Raw genomic sequence first — 20,207 nt, 5'->3', positions numbered from 1 at the left:
TGTTCATTGGTTTAGTCTTCCGTTGTCATTTTACTGGGATGTTCTTCCCATTTGCCTTTGGTTTTGTTGGGTGCTATTCCTCTTCTCTGTCAAGAGAACATCTTGAAGTATCATTTGTAGGGCAGATTTGGAAGAGGCATATTCTTTTAACTTTTCTTTACTGTGGAAGAATTCTGTTTCATTTTCAAAGACAAAAGAAAGCTTTGCTAGATATGTTATCCTAGGCCGCAATTTTTTTTTCTTTTAGGATCTAGAATATGTTGCTCCATTCTCTTCTTGCCTGTAGAGCTTCCTGTGAGAGATCTCCTGTGAGCTTAATTGGCATTCCTTTATATGTCAATCGATTTTTTTTTCACGTGCACATTTAAGGATCTTTTCCTTATGTTCAATTGAAGAGAGCTTGATGATCATGTGTCTTGGTGAAGATCGTTTTTGATCAAGCCTGTTGAGAGTTCTGTGCCCCTCCTGGATCTTGTTTCCCAATTCTTTCTCCAGATTAGGGAAAATTTTCCTTTATTATTTCATTAAATATATTCGTAAAACCAGTTTCTCTTTCTGCACCTTCTGGGACTCCCATAACTCTTATGTTAGACCTCTTGATAGTGTCTTTCAATTCTTGAATACTTTTTTTGGCCTGATCCAGCTCTGCTTCCAGCTTTTTGTTTGCTTCCCCCTGATGACAGGAAATAGCTTCCAATCCTAAGATTCTTTCTTCTGCTTGCTTCATGCTATTTTGGAGACTCTCCACTGTACTTTTAATTTGCTCTATTGTGTTCTTAATTTCTGATACATCAGCCTTGATTTGCTTTATTGCTTCTATTGCTTGTGTAAAATATTCCTTAAATTCTTTGAACTCTTGTATGTGCTTCTCATTGTTGATCAGAAGCTCTAAAATGAGTCTTATGGATTCTGTGTCCCCCATTTTCTCGATGTCTTCCTCAGTTAAGTCTCAGGTTGGCATAGGATTTTGCTCCTTTGCAGGGGAGTTTTCAGTAATATTTTTTTAAAGATTTATTTTTATTACAAAGTCAGATATACATGAGAGGAGGAGAGACAGAGAGGAAGATCTTCCGTCCGATGATTCACTCCCCAAGTGAGTCGCAACAGGCCGATACGTGCCGATCCGATGCCGGGAACCAGGAACCTCTTCCAGGTCTCCCATGCGGGTGCAGGGTCCCAAATCTTTGGGCCGTCCTCAACTGCTTTCCCAGGCCACAAGCAGGGAGCTGGATGGGAAGTGGAGCTGCTGGGATTAGAACCGGAGCCCATATGGGATCCCGGGGCTTTCAAGGCGAGGACTTTAGCTGCTAGGCCACGCCGCCGGGCCCGCTTTTGTCTCTTCTTTTGCTCTTGGTCATTGTACTTCTGGTTAGCAGAGTCTTCTCCTTGGGGCAGGTTTCTAAGTTGTGTCATCCATAGGTCTACAGTTCAATTTTACTTATTGCAATTGGTACACAACTCTTTTCTTGCAGCCAATTGTGCCACTCCCTCCAGCAAGCTCCAGGTCTGGGTTTTTAAGTTATATTTCCACAAAGAACTCTGTAGCCCCAACTCCTGGCTCACCAATCTCCACTCCCTGTGATACCATGCTGAGGCTGCACTGTTGTCTGCACAACCTTTCTCCCACTTTCGGTTGGAGCAGGTCCCAGGATTAGGGACACACCAGGTGTCCTATATGACTAGGTTATTGGTGGTGCTGATCTTGCCAGGACCTATTGGATTAGGTTTGGGTGCCACATGGACATATTTTGACTCATACAATGCCACAGTCAGTATTATTTTCCTGCAGGACCAGTGCAATCCACTGAATTCAGTGAGTTCTTGCGAGCTCAGCACATGCGCAGTTCACTGTCGTCCCCTATAATCCTAAAGCTTTTGCCACAGTGTACAAAATGGTGCCTGACGTACCACTACTAGAGTTCTTGATCTGCTGGCCGTTAGGTCTTAGGGCTACCCAGACCTGTCTTTGGTGGAACCTGTAGAATGCCACGTTGCTGCAGTTCACTGAGTCAGAAATGAGTTCACTCCCAGCTCAGCGTATGCTCTGTCCTTTCCCTTACCTTTGCCTCCTTACACAAAATGGCACCCAATTCGGCTCTAGGGGGCTGGCTGGGCTATGAAATCCTCCCTGTTCTCGCACTGCCCATCTGGGATCTGCTGCTCTGTCTCTGCTCCTGGTCAAGTCAAACGGACCAGCAGGACAGACAGTTCTTTGAGTTCACCTCCCAAGCTCCCAGTGAAAGCCCCTTCCCACCTGGTTGCTGGTGGAGTTCACAAATCACTGTTAGCTGAATGCTGCTGGAGTATCAGTCACTGCAACACCACACGGTTGTGTCTGCTGCTTTCCTGTGCCTGTCAGTTTCCAGGTACCCCCCTGCTGTTTTTCTGTCCTCTCCTATTTCCTGGAATGTGTCCTCTCTGCTTCATCCTGATTAAATGTTTCTCCATCCGTTTAAACATATCCTTATCCTATTCTGCCATCTTGATTCTCCAACAGAAGAAATTTTATAACCACAAAATAAAGTATGTCTTTCTAGCTGTAGCATAAAACTCAAAGATTTTAAAAAGTTGATAAGCTTGCCTGTTTACAAATATTAAAACATGTTTTTCTCCTCCCCTAAACAAAATCATAATCCAAACCAGAAAATAAGTAGGTAAGAAACAATCAAATCAACACAGAATTTCAATGACCTAATAGAAAAAGTTGGAAATGTATAACAAAATGCTGATTGGAAAAAATTTTAAGTGTCCCTCGGCATTTCTAAAGCCCATTATAAAAGAAATGAAAAATGGAAACTGCTAGAAATATCACTTTTCACTTGTACTTAGTGAAGCCCCAATCTCCTACATTGCAGGTGGGAGGATAAATTAATGCAATTTTTGTGAAGAGTATTTTAGCAGTTTCATTCAAAGTACAAGCATACCCTTGACCTTATGAATATGCCCTGCTGGCAAGGTCACACAGGAGGCAAAGAAACACTGTTCATGGGTTATGCATGACACCTGTACGTAAGAGTCAAAGATGGGAAACCACCAAAATAGCTATCAGTCAGGAACTAATAGTGAACCATGGCAATCCATTGTGGTAAATCCATACCCGGAACATCCTTTAGCTGTTAAAAAAAAAAAAAAAAAAGACTGAAGGCTTTTTTATGAGTCAATGTGAGAAAAGCATGAGGAAAAATGTAAGGACACACCTCGTACATCTGTATAAAGTATACTGCCAAGTGTGTAAAAAGTGCCAAGGAGCTAAAATGTGTCCATAAAACAATCTAGAAGAATTAACAAGAATGAATGAATAGTAGCCACTTGCCTAGGGAAAAACTGAGTGATGAAGGATGTGTGGGAGGGATTGTCCAGGTGTATAACTGTTCACACTTTTGATGTTTGAAACATGCGTCCTAAGTTAAATAAAATCTGCCAGGGGATGAGGAGTGTGGAAAGAGGACCTGGAGAATTTACCCACCGTGTGGTGTCTTGGCAACCAAACCTTGCCAAATCCCCCAATCCCTGCCTCCAAAGCCTGTGGAGGTGATGACAACACCAGGAGGTGAGGGCTGGCAGGCATAGGGCTGAGGAAGCTGGAGCCGGCCAGCCATGACCTCGGCTTCAGAGATCGTTGTCAAATGAAATGACGCACACAGCAGTGTTGCTGAATGAAATGAAACACAAAATACCATGTTCGTATGTGTGCAAAAGTTCACTTGCTAAATGAACACATTGCAGCCCTCCCTGTTATGTCAATTCTTCATGCTTAAAAATAAAGCAGCAGCAGCCTGAAATAGAGGAAGTCGGTCTGGCCTTCTTGGACTTGGGAGAAAACCTACTCATAGATCTTATGTCACACTTCCTTTTGTTCTTAAAATAGCCCCCTAAGAGGCTAAAAAAAAATTGCACTGGGATGCAAGCATGGCCAGGAGTCCATGCCACGGAACCCTGGCCTGGGGAACCACACTCTCTCCACAGGCCACCCCATCCCTCCAATTTCAGTTTAGAGAAGTAAATGGGGTACAGATGCATCCTGTCCAAGGTGTGTGCACCATTTCTTAGTGACCTAATGTCCAACTGACACATAGTGACTGACCCCAAGGTAGGGGAACTCACCTACTAGGCTCTGTTTTGGTCTCAATATCAGCTGCTTATGAAAGGTAAGGTACAGGGTCTGGCGCAATAGCTCAGTGACTAAATTCTTGCCTTGCATGTGCCAAGATCCCATATGGGCACCAGTTCATGTCCCACTTCCCAACCAGCTCCCTGGTTCTGGCCTGGGAAACCAGTAGAGTCCAAAGCCTTAGGACCCTGCAGCTGCATGGGAGACCCTGAAGAGGCTCCTGACTCCCAACTTCAGATTGTTTTGACTCTGGCTGTTGCAACCACTTGGGGAGTGAACCAGAAAATGGAAGATCTTTCTTTCTATCTCTCCTTCTTTCTGTAAATCTGACTTTCCAACAACAATTAATACATATTTTTTAAAAAAGAGATAAGGGATTAGAATTTGCTGACATGGAAAAGGAATTTGATGTCCTTACAAACAAACAAAAGTGTGTAGCAAGAAAGCAGGACTTCCCTGGACAATCCACTTCCCCTGACAAGGTGAGCTATAAATTCACAATGCCACACACCATAGAGATTACATGGGAACTAGTGGGAAAGACCAAGTATGCCAACCATGGAGTGAGCACCATGCTCAGTGGACAAGCTGTTCCAGAAAGACACCACCTGCTTCTCTTGACCAGAGGCACTGGCACAGGCACGAGACACAGGGAGCATGACTTTGAGCAGCAGGAGCCACATCCAAGTACTGATGGGTTTGGAACAGCACAGCCAGGCCAGAGGAGCCACAAATGTCTTTAAGAAGGGGACAAGCTATGGTCATAAGTGAATGTCAAAACTTAATTAGACTAGAGACCAACAAGGCTAGTTTAGGGCATTGAGTGCTGGAGCCCATGATCAAATCCTAACAGCTTCCTACAGCCAGGGAAGGAGACCTCATAGACAGACAGACACATGTGCTCTTGTCATGATGGATACAGCCAAGGGGGACCCTGCACAAGCTGTCTGAAGCTTCCCCTTCTAGAACTGTGAGCCAAAAATGAACCTCTCTTCCTTACAAAGTAGCCGCCTCCAATATTTTCTTAGAATCATTCAAGGCTGACTAATACAGGGCAAGAGTCCAGAAATTAAGTCACCCAACCATGACTCAAGAGGTGTCAGAGTTAGGATGCAAAGGGTTAAGTTGCCACCTATGACAACAGCATCCCCAATTGGAGTATCAGTTTAGGTCCCAGATACTCCACTTCCAATCCAGCTTCCTGCTGATTTGCCTGGGAGAGCAGTGGATAACAGCCCCAAGTACCTGGACCCCTGCCACCTGCGTGAGAGGACAGGGTGGCATCCAGGCTGCTTGCTTTGGCATCCTGATTTTTGTGGCTAACTGGGGAGTGAACCATCTAATGAAAGGTAACTCTTTTTCTCTCTCTGCCCTCCCTCTACCGCTCTCTCTCATTCTGCCTATCAGAAAAAGAAACTCATCTTATTTATTTGAAAAGCAGAGTAGAGAGAAAGAGAGAGGCAGACATCTTCTATCTGCTGATTCATGCTCCAAATGACTGCAGAAGCTCCTTTCAGATCTGCCATGTAGATGATAGGGAGCTGAGTATTTAGGACAGCTTCCTCTGCTTTCCCAGGAGCATTAACAGGAAGTTGGATTGGAAGTGGACCCAAATCAGCATCCATATTGGCTTTACAGATGACAGCTTAACCCACAGTACCACAGCATCAACTCCAAGAAAAAAAATCTTTTCAAAATGCAATCAGGCTCAAACACCTGCCTTCATAATGCAGGCAGTGTCCTCCTCACTGCTTTCCCATTCTTCTATCTTAGCACACTCCCAGAGTCCCAGCACAGCCAACCTACTGACCACAGAATTCCCAGGAGCAAAACTACCAAGACTTCTGCTACAGGATCTTAACCCTGCAGAGTCAGAGACATGATGAGAGGTCCAGGAAGCAAGTAAACCATCAATGGAGGTCATTCTAAAGGAGTCATCATCAAGACAAGGTTGTTCTTAAGATGTGATGTGCCCACTGCATCTGCTGCTGAGGACCTTCCTAGGCACCTGGGGGTTAAAGAGGTGAAATTTGCCTAAAGAGACAATGTCGCCACCCAGCAGTGGCACTAAAATGACAAGGCATACTCTGAGGGTCTGGGAAAAGCCGGAACTGCAACCGGACCCTTCACTGCCAAAAGCAGCTACATTTAAATCCTTCTCTCAGCTATCCTGTCCCCATTGGCCTTAGCTTTCCTTCCCGCTTCTCCAGCCCTCTCTCCGCTTTCCCCATCCGTCTTCCCCTGCCCTATTTTTCTCATTCTGGCACTCGTTCTCCTTCCCGTCTTTCTCGTCATAGTCGTCGTTGTCTGTCCGTCCGTCTGTCTGTCCGTCTGTCGCTGCTTTTACCGGCTACTTTTTTATATTGTTCTCCACCAATCACTTCTCCCCATGGGTCCACTTGGCGCTACGTGATAGGCCAGTAGCAATGACATAATTGCAGTGAGGGCATTAGCCTATCCCTGTGACTTCCTGTTTACCTGCTGGCAAGACCAACTCCGCCTCCTGGCCCTGGGCCAGCCGCCATCTTATAACGGCCCCTCCCAATCCCAGGAGCGGCTTTAGCCCCCTGCTCCCCACAAGACAAACAGTTTTAGTGTCACACTGCATGACCAAAATAGAGACTGAAGCTGCTAGCCTCTGAGGCAGTGGTTAAGCCACACACATCCCCTGTCCAAGCGCCTGCTCCTGGCTTTGGCCTGACCCAGCCCAGGCTGTTACAGAGACCCAGCAGACAGACCTCTATCTGTATCTTTGTCTCTATCTGCCTTGCAAATAAAATACATACACAAGATTGTCTTTTTTAAAAAAATCCTGAATGAAAATTCAAAAGGGTCATTTAAATGCCACAATGAAGGGGAGTCAGGAAACATAGGTCAGAGATCAGAAACAAGAAAGGCCTGGGGAACTTTTTGGAACATTCCTCGTTTCCTCTTGTTTACTTGTCCTGTTTTATTTCTATTATGCTTCCCAGTAGCCAAACCTTTAAAAACCCTTAAAGAGGAAGGGGTTTGTGTGTTTGCTTCGAGAGCAATGGTTTATCAAGGTTGAGTTGGCCTAACAGGGATAGGAGACTTGAGAAACAGCAAGCATGGCTGTTCCGGAAAGGAAGATGATCATTCTAAAGGGAGGGAGAAGCAAGGCAAGAACTTAGTAAGAAATGAGTACCTTCGAACTCTGCGCAGTAGCCTAACGGCTAAATCCTCACCTTGCAGCTGCTGGGATCCCATGTGGGTGCTAGTTCATGTCCTGGCTGTTCCACTTCCCATCCAGCTCCCTGCTTGTGGCCTGGGAAAGCAGTGGAGGACGGCCCAAAGTCTTGGAACACTGCATCTACGTGGGAGACCCAGAAGAAGCTCCTTGCTTCAGATCAGCTCAGCTCTGGTCATTGGAGCCACTTGGGGAGTGAGCCAACAGAAAAAGAAAAAAAAAAAAAGATGTTTCTCTGTCTCTTTTTCTCTCTGTAAATCTGACTTTCCAATAAAAATAAAACAAATCTTTAAAAAAATGAAAAAATTTTTCCAAGCTCATATCTTTATATCCTACATATCTGGGAGCTTATTTTTCAGCTATTTTTTGGTTTGTTATTAACCTGTTTTGTTCTAGAAAAGATTCATGTGGGATAGAAGAAACATGTGCCACAAAGTACAAATCCAGCAGCAGGAAAATGGAAAGTGTGTCCAAGGTCAAGACTAGGAGAAAATTAAAATACACATGCAGCCTTGGTCCCTCCCTGTTACTTAAGCAGTCCCTGAGCTTCTGGGTGCCTGAGGTGGAAAGGGAGCTAAATGGCTTAGCTGATTCTCCTGGCCTGTGAAGAGAAAGCCAATCACCGGAGGGATGGGTTAAAAAGAGAATTCTCTTGCAGTCTTTCATGGAGTGGGAAAAGAGCAGCACAAAGAAGCACAGCTATAGCTTGCTAACTTCATGAGGCAAACTCCCAGAGCTGTGACACCTGCACACTGAGAGGAGACTCCATCACAAAGCTCTATCAGTTCCTCTACGTCTCACCCCTTTTACCTAGTGATCTCCTACTCCTTTTTCAGTCTCTCCATTTTAACTTCAAGTGAAAACGTAGCATCTCGGTCCACAGGCTGGGTGAGGCCACAGTTGGGTTCTCCACATCCAGGGTTCCCTTGGTCTTCTTTCTCCTTTGTTTAATGTGTTTCTTTACTCATAATTGCAAGTTCCCGAGATCAGGGACTGTCAGGTCATCTCAATAGAGGCTGAAAAGCATTTGCCAAAATTCAACACCCATCTCTGATGAAATCTCTCAGCACACCAGGCCTACAGGTAGGCTTTCGCAACTTGGCCAACAGCATCTGAGCCAACATCATACTCAACTGTGAAAAACCAGAATGCTTTCCTTTGAAGTTCAGGAGCAAGGCAGGAATGACCACTCCTACCACTTCCGTTCAACAGGTCACCAGAGGTCCTAGCCAGTGGAATAATACAAGGGGAGAAAAAGAGACCTGGAAGACATCCAGATTGGAAAAAGAGTCATGCTGCATTTATTTTAAAAAGATATGATCACTTTGGAACGAATCTTGAGATAAATTTTTAAATCTATTAGTATAGTAAATCTGAATCATATGCAGTCAACATATAAAAATTAACTATTTCTGCAAAATAATGAAGTGAAAAAATTAAAAGGCAATAGACTAAAATAGCATCAAAAATGTGAAACACTTCGGGTTGTACTTAACAAAGCATATGTAAGACATGTAAACTAAAAACTTGGAAAAAATTCAGAGACATTAAAGATGATCTAATAATAGAAAGACAGTCTGTGTTCATTGAGGATCAGAAGATGTAATATTGTGAAAATGTCAATTCTCCCCAACTAGCTCTATGGATTTGGGGGGGGGGTTGGTGGGAGGGATGGTGAGGGTTGACAAGAATTTTTAAAACTCATGTGGACAGGCAAATGATATAGAATAACTAAGCAGTTCTGAAAAAGAATATAGCTAGAGGAATCATAGAATGATTTTAAGATGTACCACTAAACCACAGTAATCAAGACAATGTGACCTTGCCATTGAACACCAGTGGCACACAGTGAAATACTGCATCTCAAAAGGAGCCAGGTGGAATTTCTTGTCCAAAGAGTTAAAACATTAACTGCATGGCACACTTAGACCTTAAGAGAAGGATGATTCTCGGATGGAGGCCTGAAAGAACAATTTGCCATGCGTCCTCACAGAGAGAATATTGTACATCAACTTTAGCAAACTGAAGAACCTGCCCAGGACCTATGCCTAAATCAAATACTAACTCCACTCCACCATGTAGACACATCAAGGCAATAATCCCTTATGAAACAACCTGTGACCATCTAAATGGGTGGGGCCCTGTGTTCCTCGTTGCAGCATAGATACTCACAGTCACATCACTTGGCACTTTGCACAATTGCCCAAGTGCGATGCTGGCAAACACTCAAAGACTCCTGTCCACATCCTGCTGCACATACACTTCTGTCTCCACTTGCCTCACTAAGCATTCGACACAAACACACCCTTGGTTAATTCTTAGAAAGTTTTTCAAAAATTCTTTGTTGGCTATCTAAAGCATTTCCCTATTTGGGATATTTTAGTTGTTTTATATTTATCCTTGTTATTTGAAAAACAACAGGAAACAGAAATGCAAGTTGTAGAATCTTCTAAAGACAATTAGCAAAGACACTTCAAAAATTTCTGTATGATGAAAGATAAGAAGAAAGGGCAGAGACAGGGAATATTCTGGATTTAAGATGGGACAGCAGAAAAAATGTCTTTGAATTGCATAATTATAATTGAATTATAATATTTGAGTTAATCTGAGAGGGCCTAAAACTACTATAAAGGATGCCTTGGGTACACTTAGAAAAAGCTGAATACAGATTACAATTTATAAAGTATTATTCCACAAATGTAAAAGATTGAGACTTTGATAATATATGCTTCTAGATGAGAGTATTCTTATTCTGTTGACATATCTAGGAGTCAAGATTCATAATGCCAGAATTATGGATGGCCCAACAAAGGCAAATGTGTGAAACACACACATTGCATCACATATACCCACATGGAGCAATGGATATGGCAGAACACTAGCAACTGGTGAGCCTAATGAAAGATACATTAGTATTGTTATATCCTTTTTATATATCCCATTGTAGTATTGTTTTATCCTTTTTATATATTTGGAAGCTTCCAGAATAGAAAAAATGGGGAATATCATAGCAGAAAGTAGCAGAATGAGAAAGAAAGGAAGAAACTAGTATGCAATCATACTGTAAGTTTTGATTTTTTGGCAGGGGTTGACCTTAATTTCCACCACAACGACCACAAAAGAAGACAAAGGTTCTGGAATAGAGATCTGAGTATTTTCTTAGGATACAGGCCTCCAAACAAAATTCCTAGTTCAAAGAATTTACACACGTGGCGTCTTGTGTGCTTTCCCAAAAAGAACGACTAGTTCGCCAAGAATGTGTGACAGAGGAGCTGGTGTGGGATGGCCTGGGGCCCGAGCCTCTGAGCTCAGAGGGCACTGGGCACCTCCGTTCTCTGCGTCAGGGACAAACAGCCCAGTTCTTCCGTAGACACTGCCATTTCCCTTCTGCCTCCACATCAGCTGAAATGGCTCTGACATTCCTTATGCTTGCCTCTTCTGCTTCCCTTCCTTATACTCTTCCTCTGACAATGAGGAAAAAAAATGCCACCAAGCAAACGGTAAGGAAAATGGCCCTCCTCAACACAGGTGGACTACACGCTGTCCTGTGCAGGCCTGACTGGAACAAAAGGCAAACTCAGGAGAGCTCACAGCCTCTGTGTGAACCCTTCTCCTGTCTTCCTTCATGGACTCAAAGCTAAGACACAGACCCTCAGCAATGCTGGGGCTCAGGACTTCAAACTCACAGTAGAACCACAGCCTCAGCCCCCAAGAGGATCTCCAGCTTTTTGCCATTGATCCTTAATATTTCTCATTCCCAGTGTGGTGGCCTAGAGGCTAAAGTCCTCACCTTCAGGATCCCATATGCGTGCCAGTTCTAATCCCGGCAGCTCCACTTCCCATCCAGCTCCCTGCCTGTGGCCGGGGAAAGCAGTCGAGGACAGCCCAAAGCCTTGGGACCCTGCACCCGTGTGGGAGACCTGTAAGCTCTTGACTCCTGGCTTCAGGTTGGCTGAGCATCGGCTGTTGTGGTCACTTGGGGGAGTGACTCATCAGACGGAAGATCTCCCTCTCTGTATATCGACTTTGCAATAAAAATAAGCAAATCTTAAAAAAAAAAAAAGATTTCTCAGCTTCCATAAACACCTGAATCAATCCCTAAAGTCCTTATCCTAAATCTCTCTACACACTCACACAATATGTATCTATAAAAGATTATATATATTATATTTATACACACACAGAGAGACATATATCATACACTGATTTTGCTTCTCTAGAGAACCCTAACACAATGATTCACATGTGCAAAAATCGAATCAACCCCAACAAAACCAGGTGAACGCATATTTTGTTCTGGTCATTGTAATTATCCAGACAGGACTGTGGGACTCAGTTCTGCTTGGTCATCTTACCTTAGACCCTCATCTTCAGCAAGGTGCTAAACAAGAAGCTAGAAATCCTTGAACAGGTGGCATGTTTATCTCTGACCTTGTCACCTGCCACACACTCAGTCCATCAATCCCTCCCAGCAAAAATTCCCCCTACAATGCCTCACCCTGTTCAGCCCAAAGAAACCCCCCAGGAGCTCTATGCAAAATACAGTCTCATTTTGTTGTTTTTTCTTTCCCCTGTTTAATTACTCACTTCATTTAGTTTAATCTTCGCTTTTCCTCATAGGCTAATGACAGCTTTGTATTTGGGTAAACGAGCCTCGGGTCTAATCATAAAAGAATAGCATTCTTCTTTGACACTTATTACCATGAAGAAAATTCCCAAATGTGCCCTTAACCACTAACATTTACTTCTTATTACAAACAAGCTCAGAGCTCTCCTTTCGTTATGCACCTGAGATGATCTGTCTTCCTTGCCCAAACTGGCTCCTCTTGGTTTTTTGTGTTCGGCCATTGCAGTGTTGGAGGCAATTGCCTGGCCTTGTGAATTTGATTGCTTAGAGCCTGGCGTGTGTGCTTCTAGGGAAATTCGATCGCTTTACACTACACTGTTGTATGTCTTGGCACATGGCTTTCAAAGCCGGCTCTGCTCCTCACGCTGGACTCCATATGGCCAGATTTCAGTCCGTGGCACAGTTCTTCCAAGCTAAAAGTACTTCCTGTGGGCCTGGTGCTAAAAGATTGTTTCTTCTCACAGAACCTAGTTATGGTTTTTCTTTCCAGCACTAAGTGTTTACCTCAAGGCAGAGACATCCACAGAAAAAAAGAGAAGTCGCATCCACAGGTCCCCAAATGTCCCTCGGTGGCAGAGGCTGGGTCAGGCTGAAGCTGGGAGCCAGGAACTCCATCCAGGTCTCCCTTGTGGGTAGCAGGAAAGCCCTTATCCACGCCATCATCGGCTGCCTTTCGGGTCCACATTAGCAGGCAACTGGAGTCGGGAGCCAGGTCCTCCAAAGTGGGTGTGGTCATCTTCACCAACAACTGAATGGCAAAGCTAACCTACACTCCAACATGAAGTTCTGATAACATTATGAAAGCAGTGTCAATGGGGTTGTGAAAATACCTCAAGAATTTCAAAGACCGCTTCATGTGCACATCAGATCTAATTCTTTTGCCCATTAAAAGGAGCAGGAAAGATTCAATTTTCTCAATCAGCAAGAACCAAACAAAAACCCTGAAGCTTGAATTTCCATTTAAAGCAGTCAATCATTTTCTTTCTTTTTTAAATAGTCTGCTTGCATCTACTTCAGATGTGTATTTGCTCTATTATAAAACTCCACTTATATATTTATTGCATACTTATCTATATAGGCTTATTATATGATGGACTTTAGGAGTATTTTTGTGTAGGGCAAGAATGAGCAGAGAGCAATACTTGGCTCTGGCCAGATTGATGTGGTTTTAGTGAATTTGGGGCCCTCACAAGAGTAGAAGACCATAAATCCTGTCACTCTAAACCAGTTTTCTGGCAAAGTCTAGACAGCTAATGACATTTAGCATATTGTAGCTCATGTGGGCACTCAAGAGATTTGCCACCAGCTTGTGAAAGGGTTATAAAGTGAAGTTTATCTAATGTGGCAGTTGCTTTCAATAGCCACTCATTTCCTACCGCTTACATGAGCTGTTAGTTCCTAAATATGATCCAGACATGGCTGGTGGTGATTAAGAAAATCTGTTCAGCATTCCGTACAACTTGTGCCTTTGACTGACTGTCCCTCAGCAGTCTCTTCCTAGTGGGGGAACTCAGTACAACCCCTGGCCATCGTGGGGACCAGCGATCCCAGTTTCCAGGCAGCTGCTGAGGTCCAGAGGAGGATTTCCTGTTGCAAGATGTCGTGAGGGTGGTACTGTAAGCATGTGGGGCAAAAGCCTCGCAGCTTCCGTCAGCTGATCTCACCCACTCTGTGCTAGCTAGGTCCAGAGCTAAGCCAACATCACAAAGCTTAACAACACGGTGGTTTAACGAACAACACAATTCCTTCTCGTCCACAGGGCAGTGTTGAGGTGCATGGTCCTCATGGGTGGTACAGTTCTGCTCTACACAGCCATTCAGGAGTCGGCTGTTCCCCCAGGGCATTGTTACAGTTAAGGCTGATGGGCCACAGACCCAGGCCTGACAAGAAGGGAAGGTGGAACACTTGATGTACCCAGAGTAGTTTCAGACCTGGGCCCCAAAGGGGCATACACCCTGGCATTCATATGCCCATAGCAAGAATTCAGTTGTCGGGGGCAGCAGGGTGGGAAATAGAGCGTAATATATCCACAATCAACTTCAATCATGCTTTTCTCTTTTATCTAGGAGGAAATTGGCACTCAAAGAGGAAGATCATAAAATACAAGTAAATAAGTAATTTTGCTTGCAAAATACATAATTCAAATGACATTTATGCAAAAAGATAGAACATGGTTAATGTGTTAATAAATGTTCCCCTGAGCAACAGAACAAATAGGGCAAGGGCAGATTCTGCAGCAGTGAGAGCTCTGTCAAGGAACTGACTTGAATGGATAACACTAAGTTCAAAATACACAGGTTAAGCTAGCAAGCTGGAGACCTAGAGCGAAAGTCATCATTTCAGTTCAAGGCCAAGGCTGCCTGCTGGCAGCAATCCTTCATCAGGAGCCATTGGTCTTATTTCTTTTTTCATTTTATTTTTCTTAGAAAGGCAGATCCACGGAGAGAAGGAGAGACAGAAAGATCTTCTGTCTGCTGGGCCTTCAGGGTGGTTAGATGAGGCCCATCAACATTATGGAAGTTAATATGTGTGACTTAAAACCCACTCATTTAACAACCACCCTTACAGAAACACCTAGAGTAACATCTGACCAAACAGCTGAGCAAGGTAAGCCTGAGTTGACGTATGCAATTACTCATGCCAGTTAACAGCTCCAGAGATACCAAAACCTGTGCTAACCCCTTGACTCCAAGCCAATGGACCCCATGTCCATTGTACCTTTGTCAGTCACTTTAGCATCTTCCATCATCAGCTGAACCCACCGTGTGGGAAAGGCTATGACACGCTCCCTCCCACTGACAGCATAGTGGGAATTAGTAATACAGGTAATTAGGTGAAGTCTGAGCACCAGTGCACTATTTCCCCCAGACCACTCAGTCCTTTCTCAGGAGGCCACAGACATAACTTGAAAGGGAAGGAAAAGGAAAAGGTTGGGAGAGGGGGAGAGGGAGAGGGGGAGGGTATTGGCGGGGTAGTTGATCACCATTTGCCATCCCACCTCTGTCCTCTAAGAGTCCTGGATTTTGTCCAGTGTTATTCTCATAAAAAATTTACTGAGGACAGTCTTCTGCTGTATTACACACTCTATCCAGCCAACGCATGAATGTCGAGCGAGCAGGCTCGAAACCATTAGCTGTCAGGTGTTTCTGCCAGCTGAACAAACAAGGGATGCTATGAAAATCAGTCTCCATAATTTCTAGCCATTTTTCTACAAAATTACTTCCCATCTGCACATGACATAGTGTTCTGGAAAGTGTACTATGAAGCATCCTGTTCTGTTCTGCCAGCAAAATGCTGAGACCCGAAGCCTGGTCACCTGCTATTGAGCTATTGGGCTTGATGTAAGGACCTGCACGTCCTGGAATCAGGCTCCCCTGCTCTCCTTGCTTAGCTCCCTGCTGGCCCCATTCCCCCTTGGCTCTTTCCTTCTTTGCAAACCACATACTGATTTCTAAAGCACATAAACCCCTCAGCTTTGTTCTCCCAAAGATTTTTATCATTTGTGACCTAATGCATGATGTTAATGTCACTCCTTTATTTCTAAATAACACATTAGAATTGCATGTAGGGGCCCAGTGCCATACCACAGAAGGGTAAGCCTCTGCCTGCAGTGCTGGCATCCCATATGAATGCCAGTTCATATCCCAGCTGCTCCACTTCCAGTTAGCTCCCTGCTTACGGCTTGGGAAAGTAGTGGAGGATGAATCAAGTCCTTGGGCCACTGTACCCATGTGGAAGACCCAGAAGAAGCTCCTGGCTTTGGATTCATTCAGCTTTGGCCATTGCAGCCATCTGGGGAGTGAACTAGCAGATGGAAGATCTCTCTCTCCTTTTCTCTCTGCAACTCTGCCTTTCAAATAAAGAATGTGTGTGAGAGAGGGGTAAGGTGTGACATGCCTTTTTAATTTTTTAACTGCTACATAACATGGCATATGTTTATGGGGTTCCATCTAAAATCACAATAGACATACATTGCATAATGTTTACATCGCAGTAAACATGTCTATCTGTTCAATCATTTCTTTTTGGTAAAAACATTGAAAGACATTTGTCCTGAATCTTTTTTAAAGATCTGTGTATCTGTTCAAAAGGCAGTTTCAGAGAAGAGAGAGAAAGAATCTTCCACCCATTGGTTTATTCCCCAGATGGCGGCAACGGTTGGGGCTTAGAACTCCATTAGGATCTCCTACATGGAGGTCGGGACCCTAAGTACCTAAGTACCTGTCGCTTTCTCAGGTGCATTAGCAGAGAACTGAATTAGAAGTAAAGCAGCCAGGGCTCAAACAGGTGCTCTTACGGATGCTAGAATCACAGATGGAGGCTTGACCCTTTGTGCCACAACACCATCCCCTCACCTGGATTTTTTTTATTATTATTATTCTTTATTTTATTTGAAAGGCAGAGGTACAGACAGAGGGAGAGAGAATGAGGGAAAGGGAGAGAGAGGAAATGAGAGAGACAAAGAAAATTATTGAGAGAGAGAGAGAGATCTTCAATTCACTATTTCACTCTTCAAATACTCACATTACCTGGGCTAGGTCAAACCAAAGCCAAGAGGCAGGTACTTCAACCAGGTCTCCTATATGCAAGGTAGAGACACAAGCCTTGGGTCATCTTCCATTGCTTCCCCAGGCACATCAGCAATGACCTGGATCAGAAGGGGAGCAGATAGAACTCTAACCAGTGCCCAAATGGGATGCCAGCGTTGCAGGTGGTGGCTTAACCCATTGTGCCACAATGCTGGCCTCTTCTCCTGCATTTTTTTAAAGATTTATTTTATTTTTATTACATAGTCAGATATACAGAGAGGAGGCAAGACAGAAAGGAAGAGCTTCCGTCCTCTGGTTCACTCCCCAAGTGACTGCAATGGCCGGTGCTGTGCCGATCCAGAGCCAGGAGCCAGGAACTTCTTCCAGGTCTCCCACTCAGGTGCAGGGTCCCAAGGCTTTGGGCTGTCTTCAACTGCCTTCCCAGGCTAGAAGCAGGGAGCTGGATGGGAAGTGGAGCTGCCAGGATTAAAACTGGTACCCATATGGGATCCTGGTGCATTTAAGGTGAGGACTTTAGTCATTAGGCCACAGCACTGGGCCCTTCTGCATTTTTTAAAAAAATACATAGTAAACCATATATAGTCACCCTATGGAGCAATAGAACACCACAAGTTCTTTCTCTGAACTTGGGGCCTGGTAATCAGCTTTTTCCTACCCTCCCCACCTCCTACTCTTCCTAGCCTCCGTTATCCACCATTCTATTCTCCATTTGTGTGAGATCAACTTTTTTGGATTCCACATATGAGAAAGACCAGGCAATACTTATTTTTCTGTGCATGGATTATTCCCCTTAACATAATACCTCACACTCCATCTGGGCTGCAAATAGCAGAATTTTGTCTCTTTTATGGCTGAATCCACCATATACACGCACTACATTTTCTTCCTCCATCCACTGGGGTATGAGTTGTTAGCATTCTTTTCCATTATGAACAGTGCTGCAATGAACCTGGGAGTGCAGATGTCTCTTTGACACACTGATTCTAATTCCCCTGGGGATATCCCAGTTGGAGACTTGCTGGGCTATATGATAGTCCTACTTTTAGTTTTGTTGAGACCCCAGTTATCCACAATGGCTGGACTAGCTTACATTCCCACCCATAGCATGAAAGCATTCCTTTTCTCTATAACCTTATCAGTACTTGTTCTCTTTTGCCTGATAATAGCCATCTTAACTGGAGTGAGGTGAAATCTCATTTGCTTTTGATTTGAATTTTCCTGATGGTTAATGATATTGCTCACATATCTGTTGACATTTGTATGTCTCCCTTTAAGAAACATCTGTTGAGCAGCTGCTATTTGACATAGTAATGATGTAGTTGGGATTCCTGTACTCCACATTGGAATGTCTGGGTTAAACGACCTGGATTCCAATTTTCTGCTAATGTGTACCCTGAGAGACAAGAGATGATGGCTCAAGCTGTTGATCTCTGACACCCATGTGAGAGACCTGGACTAAGTTCCCAGCTCCCAGCTTCAGCCAGACCCAGTCCAGGCTGTTGTACACATGTAGAGAGTGAACCAGAAAACAGGAGATGCCAAATTCTTTGTCTGTTTCATTCTGTTCGTGTGTTTGCCTGCTTTGCAAACATTTTTTTCTAGTGAGATGGGAAATATCCTTAGTATTCGATAGGGATTGCATTGAATCTGTGCATAGCTTTGAGTAGTACAGATGTTTTAATAACACTGAAACTTCCAATTCATGAACATGGAATGTCTTTTATTGCTTTGTAACTGTATCTTTTATGTTTTTCTTTCTTTTTTTAAGATTTTATTTTATTTTTATTACAAAGTCAGATGTACAGAGAGGAGGAGAGACAGAGAGGAAGATCTTCTGTCCAATGATTCATTCCCCAAGTGGCCGCAATGACTGGAGCTGAGTCGATCCGAAGCCAGGAGCCAGGAACATTCTCCAGGTTTCCCATGCGGGTGCAGGGTCCCAAGACTTTGGGCCGTCCTCCACTGCTCTCCCAGGCCACAAGCAGGGAGCTGGATGGGAAGTGGAGCTGCCAGGACCTGCACCCAAATGGGATCCCAGGCTTGCAAGGCAAGAACTTTAACCACTACACTTTCGTGCCAGGCCCCATGTATCTTTTATGTTTTTCTTAGGTGTTTATTTTATTGTAGGCATTGAGAGTAGAATTGTTGCCTTAGCTTCCTATTCAGATGATTTAGTTTAGTATATAGTAACACAAGCGGATTTGTGCCAAATTTATTCATTAATTCTGCTATTTTAGTGGAATCTGTAGGGTTGTGCTTTTTTATACTTTGTTTGTTTGACAAAGAAAAAGAGTGAGAACAAGAAAGAGAGCGCATCCATCCTCTCGTTCACTCCCCACGTGCTGCAATGATTAGAACTGGGTCAAGTCAAAGATAGAAGGCAGGAACTCACACAGGTCAGGAGTCCTTGGGTGTCGGTAGTCCAGTTATTTCAGTCCCCACTGCTGCTTCCTGGGGCCAGAATTACAAGCCACAGCCAGGCACCTGCCTAAGGCACTCCAGTGTGCGACACAGGCATCTTAACCAGGAAGCGACACTCCTGACCCTGGAGTTTTCAAGATGTCAGTTCCTGTCACCTGCAAACAGTGGCATGTGGACCTTTTCCTTCCAATTTGGATGCCTTTTGATTCTTTTCCTTGCCTAATTCCTCTGGATTCACATTTTTCTTAAGAAATGGATATTGATAATTGAGACAGAGACGTGACTTAGAATCGTCACCTTTTCTACAATACCTCACCAAAATATGGCGCTACCTGTGTTTGAACAAGCCTACGTTAACAGGGAACTTACTGATTTCCAGGTAACCCAGTTCCTCCTTGATACCCATTGACTAACAAATATGTCTTTTTTGTGTTAACCATGACTGATTAATCAGGAACTAGAGGAACTACACAGAAAAAGATTTTTATCCTTCCATGTAGTTCATCACATAGACAGTAAAAAAAAATTTTTAGCATTTAACAGATATTGAAAAATTTATCATTGACATAACCCCCAAATACTGTAATATTCTATAAATTTAAAAATAACTAAGGGGAATGCATGCACACACAAACTATTTCGATAATTTTTACTGACTTCAATTTTTGAATATCATTAATAAAATCAGATAGTCCAAAATTTTTTAAAAAGTTAAAAAGGCCTACAGTAAAAGATCTCTTTCTTACTTCTATCACATATCCATAAAATTCTTTCCATCTCCCCCTCAAACAAGAATCCATGCTACTAGTTCTGTGTGTATTCATCAAGAGGCTTTTTATACACAAATAGATGCAAATATGCCTTCTGTCCCCTCTTTTACACAGTTGGAAGCACACCACGTTCATTGTCCTGTACCTTTTTTCCTAACAATACATGTCCAGCTTCTTTTGATGTCAGAACACAATATTCTACAACAGTACAATATTCCCATGGGATAGATATATCCTGAAACTGCGTGAGCCCACTTACCGGTACATTTCTTGATTTTGCTATTAAAAAGTATACAACAGGGCCCAGCGGCGTGGCCTAGTGGCTAAAGTCCTCGCCTTGAATGCGCCGGGATCCCATATGGACGCTGGTTCTAACCCCGGCAGCTCCACTTTCCATCCAGCTCCCTGCTTGTGGCCTGGGAAAGCAGTCGAGGACGGCCCAATGCTTTAGGACCCTGCACCCGCGTGGGAGACCTGGAAGAGGTTCCTGGTTCCTGGCTTCAGATCAGCGCAGCACCGG

Source organism: Ochotona princeps, chromosome 1 (assembly GCF_030435755.1).
Source record: "Ochotona princeps isolate mOchPri1 chromosome 1, mOchPri1.hap1, whole genome shotgun sequence".
Classification (NCBI taxonomy): Eukaryota; Metazoa; Chordata; class Mammalia; order Lagomorpha; family Ochotonidae; genus Ochotona; species Ochotona princeps.
This window is presented reverse-complemented; position numbering follows the sequence as displayed.